This window comes from Fusarium verticillioides, chromosome 1, assembly GCF_000149555.1.
Source record: "Fusarium verticillioides 7600 chromosome 1, whole genome shotgun sequence".
Classification (NCBI taxonomy): Eukaryota; Fungi; Ascomycota; class Sordariomycetes; order Hypocreales; family Nectriaceae; genus Fusarium; species Fusarium verticillioides.
Genome location: NC_031675.1, coordinates 5,560,750 through 5,566,542, shown reverse-complemented (window position 1 = coordinate 5,566,542; position 5,793 = coordinate 5,560,750).

Below are 5,793 nucleotides of genomic sequence, written 5' to 3'. Positions count from 1 at the left end.
CTAGTTACTATAGAAGGAATACCTAATAATAAACCCTATTTATAAAAAGAAATAGAAAGATACCTAATTAAGATATAATATAACCTATTAGAAGTTATAGAACTATAATGTAGTATACTATTTTATAAATAAATTTATAAAAATAAGGAACTCCTAAATAAAATTAAATAGTTTTAGCTTATAATTAAAAAAGCAGAAAGAGAGTTTAAAGAAATAACTTAAGGAAAGTATATATACCTAAAGAAAATACTATTAGTTAATAATACTAGTTTAGAAGGAATAGAAGAACTATAAGGATAATAAGAAATAGATAGATTATACCTAGAAGATAACACTAATCTTAAAAGGGTTAAAGAAATCTAAAAAGAATAGAAAGTAATTAATACCCCTATAAGTTATAAAGAAGTAGTATAAAAGATTATATATAAAAAAGAATAAAGTAATTACTAATATTTAAATAAAAAGGGATATATAAGATAGTACTGCTAAAACCTATATAAAAATAAAGAAAGAGAAATTATCTAGTATTTATTATTACTATACTATGAATTTAAAGAAATTATAGAATTCTTTAAGAAACTATATACTATTAAAGGAAAGCTTACTAAAGATTAAAAAAAGAGATAGTAATAATAGATATAATACAGTCTAGAACTTAAATAAGAATAATAAGATCTTAGTAAATATAAGTATATTAAAAGATATATAGATCTAGAATAGTGCTATAAGGATTAGTTAAAAGATATAGAAGTAGTATATAAAAGATAAATAATAGAAAAAGAAAGATATAAGAACTATCTTAAAACCCCTATAAAATAATATAAAGAATTAAAGAAATAATTCTAATAATAACTATTTAATAATAAATTTATAAATAACTATATTAATAGTAAAGGATACTATAATAGTAAATATAAAAAGACTTATAAAAATACCTTAAAAAAAGCTATATACTATCTATAATTAAGCTATAAATAAGCATATACTATAGATAAGAATAACTTAGATTAATAAATATGCTAGGAGTATTATATATAGTAAACTTAATAAATAGCCTAGTACTACAAGTTTAGATTAAAGAGAGATAGCTAAATGCTTAGATTAACTATAAAGTAAGAAAGAACTTTATTAACTTAAAAATAGTTATAGAACTATAACTGCCTTAAAAGAAAAAATTATTACCTTACTTACTCGTTAATATAAAAGGATAACTCTTTAATTATAATAATAGTATTATTAATTAAAAGACTAATTATCTTAAGATTTTTATTAAAAAATAAAGTTAATAAGTAGATTTTAATATTATACCTTTAGGAAAGGATATATATATAATTCTAGGCATATTATAGCTTATATAAAAAAATCTACTTATTAACTAGAGGATAGGCCAGGTTATATTCTCTAGTAACCTTAATAGTAAGGAAGAAATAATTATAATAAATAATAAGAGATCTTAAACCCTAACTAGAGAGGATAGTAAGGGTAAATATAAAATAGAGTGTCTATTACCTCTAAAAAGAGTATAATACTAGTATAAGAAAGGTATAAGAAACTAAACAGAAATCCTAGGTATCCTCTAAAAATAAGACTTATAAAAAGAAAAAATAAACATAAACTTAAGCCAGGATTAACTTAAAAATATTTTAAAGTAATACTAGATATATAATAAATTATTTAAAGAAGAACTAGAAATAGGGATCCCTAAATATATTAAATAGGACTATAAAATTAACCTTATAGATAATAACTTGCCTTTTTAAAAGCTCTATTTACTTAACTAAAGAGAGCTATAAGTTTAGAAAGAATATATTAATAAAATACTAAAAAAGGGCTATATTAAGGAATCTAGCTTATTAGCAGTATTAGTAATATTCTTTATACTAAAGAAAAATAAAAAAGATAGACTAGTTATTAATTATAGATAGGTTAATATATATACTATTAAGGACTAAACCCTACTTTTACTTATTATAGAACTAAAGGATTAGTTATAAGATAAAAAGATCTTTATAACTCTAGACCTTAAAGGAGTATATAACCTTATCTAAATTAAGGAAAGAGATAAATAGAAAATGGCATTTAGGACCTAATTTAAATTATTTAAATATATAGTAATGCCTTTTAGTCTTACTAATATACCTATAATATTTTAATAGATAATTAATAATATACTTTAATAGTACCTTAATATCTTTATAGTATATTACCTAGATAATATCTTAATTTTCTTAGATAATAAAGAAGAATATATAGAATATATCTATAAGGTCTTAAAAACATTATAAGATACTAAGCTATTAGCTAAACTAAAAAAGAGTTACTTCTATATTATAGAAATAGATTTCTTAAGATATATTATTATACTAGGTAAAATTAAAATAGAACTAAAGAAGATTACTATAATAATAGACTAAAAAGAACCTAAAAGCATAAAAGAAGTATAATCCTTCCTAAAAGCAGTAAATTATTACTAATAGTTTATTTAAAGATTTAGTAAAATCGCTAACCTACTAATAGAACTTACTAAAAAGAGCAAATCATTTAAATAGAATAATAAGACTTAAGGAGCCTTTATATAACTTAAAAAGGCTATCACTAGTAAACTAGTTTTAGCTATATTTAACCTAAAAAAGGAAATTAAATTAGAAATAGATATATTAGATTTTATATTAAGAGGATAGATTAGGTAACAGGATAATATAAGGAAACTGTATCCTATTACCTTCTATTTATATAAGTTATATAAAGCAGAACTTAATTACCTAATCTATAATAAGGAATTTCTAGTAATTATTAACTATTTTAAAAAGTTTAGATACTACCTTATAGGAAGTAAGTACTAAATTAAGGTTTATACTAACTATTAAAATATTTTATACTTTATAATAATATATAAACTTAATAGATAATAACTACACTATATAAAGTACTTATATAAATTTGACTTTATAATTATTTATAGAAAAGGATTAAAAAATAAAAAAGCAGATATAATTAGCTAGAGGCTAGACTATAATACTGGCACTATAAAAGCAAAAGAATAAGTACTAGAAATAAATAAGAAAGGAAAATATTAACTTATCTAGTAAGTATAGATACTAGGATAAATACAGGCAATAACTACTAAAAAGATACTAAGAGACTCTAAAGAGTTTATATAAGAATTCTATAGATACCTGCTATATAGATATTAAGGAATTACTAAAACCTTAAAAAGACTTTAATAGTATAGGTATTAGGTTAAATAACCTATAGTAAAAAGAGTAGTTAAATAATATAATATTTATACTAGAATAAAGGTATAAAGATATAAACCTTATAAAGAATTACAGCTATTACTAGTAATAGAAGTACTATAAAGCTTAATTATAATAGATTTTATTACTAAATTACTGCTATTAGAAGAACCCTTAACTAGAATCTTCTATAACAGTATTATAGTTATTATTAAAAGACTTATAAAGTTTTTAATCTATATACCTTATAAAGAGGATATAGATATTAAGAAAATAGCCTATATCTTTTATAATAAAATAGTATAAGAATAAGGATTACCTAAAGAAATCCTTATAGATAAAAGCATAACATTTACTAGCAAGTTTTAGTAAGTATTAATAGCCTATCTAGGAGTTAACTATAGACTTATAATAGCATTTAGACCCTAAGTACGTAAATACATAGGCTAAATCCACTAAATAATAGGGGGGGTACTAATATTACTATTTCTATCTATAAATAGAGTAACTAGGTTAAAAAGTTACTATATGCCTAGTTAGCCTATAATACAGCCTATCATAAAAGTAATAAGCTTATCCTATCTAACGCTAATTTTAGCTATATACTAAAGGAATATTACAATATATAAGAAACTAAAATCATTAACCCTATCGTAATAATTAAGAGTAAGGATCTAAAAAATATATATAATAAACTTTAAATAGAACTTGAATTTATTAATAAACAGATATAATAGTACAATAACTTTAAAAAGTTAAAAGGACTAACATTTAAGGAAGGAGATATAGTATATTCTATTTACTAAAAGCATCACTATAAAATAACTAAGTTATAAGCTTGATTTTAAGTATATTAGACCTTATAAGATTATTAAAAGGATTTTAAAGAATAACTATAAGTTAGACCTACTATTAAGGGTCAGGCTCTATAAGATTTTTTATATTATATTACTAGAATTAGCAGCTAATATAATATATATTAAGATTAGTAATAAACTAAAAGAAATTAATAAACTAGAACTTTATAAAGTAAAAATAATTAGGAAAATATAAGTAGAAAATAGAAAAAGAAAATACTTAGTAAAATAGAAAAACTACCTAGAAAATAAAAATATATAGGAACTACTAAAATACCTTATTAATACCTAATAACTATTAAAGGATTTCTATTAGGAATATTAATAAGGAATATCTTATTCTAATTAATAATATTAAAAGCGCCTGCCAATTATGCCTTTATAATAGTAAAAGACTTAGTATTCTTAATAGCTTTAAGCTTATTAAGGGTTACTATATTCTAATAAAGTATCTTAGAACTACACTTATTTAACTATTATTTCTAATAATATAAATACATTAAATAACTTAAATGCTTATTTACTTATTACTATAAGTTTAGTAGCTTAGTTTTAGCTATTTCCTCCTCCTTTTTAAGATAATACTTTTTAGTAATAAAATAATTAGCTATAATAGTTAGTAAAATTATATAGAAGGAGAATAGCTATAAACCTTTAATAGAAGTAATGCCTTTTCTATTATACTTATAGCTATAATAAGTGCACTGGGAACAGTACTTATAACTAGGTAAGGCCTAATACTGCAGTTTCTAAGGTTTATAGTAGCTATATAATATAATAAGGAAACCAGTATTTTTAATTAAAATAGCTTATATATAGTAATTATAAGTAGCTTTAAACTTTAATATACTATTAGTATTAAAATAAAGGGATTATAAGATTAAGTTATACTTAAAAAGATAATATAAAAACCCCCAATAGGTAATATAAGCCTTAAGGATAAGACCCCCCAAGGGAGGGAGATTATATTATAACCTAACTTCCCCAAAGCGCTTATATTATATAGGCCTTTACTATTCCCCCTTAACTAGTATATAACTTATAATACTTTAAGGACCCCCATTATAAGCTATATATTAGACTTATAATTTAACTTATAACTTACTATAAGCCTGACTTACTATACTATAAGTTATTATAGTACTTATATATATATTTATTAGTAGTAGATAGAATTTAACTTACTAGCTATTAATAATACTTCTTTACTTTAATATGCCTAACCTATATTATTAACTATTAAGAGATATAATATCCTAATGTGCTTAGTATAATGCCCTATATATTCTGTAAATATAAACCTAGTATAGACTAGTTTACTTATTTAGAAACCCTAACCATTACAGTTTCTTATAATATATTATAAATTATCTAATTAAAAGGTAAAATCTAATATATATAATCCTTATTATATAATTATTATATAACCTTAGTTATATAACTTTTTAACTTATATTTCTTTTATAAAAAATATTTAAAGTTTAAGAAAAAACTTTAATATATAAAGCTTGCTTAATTCTCTATACTTTACTTAGGTAAGTATAGTAATTAAAAGCCCTGATTTTTTATATTATTTTAGTATATATTTTATCTTAATTAGTTATCTGGATTATACTATATTCTGTAGTTATATAATAAGACCTTTATATAAAATTAAGTCTTAATAAGCAGCTATAGCTATATATTTAACACTTATATAG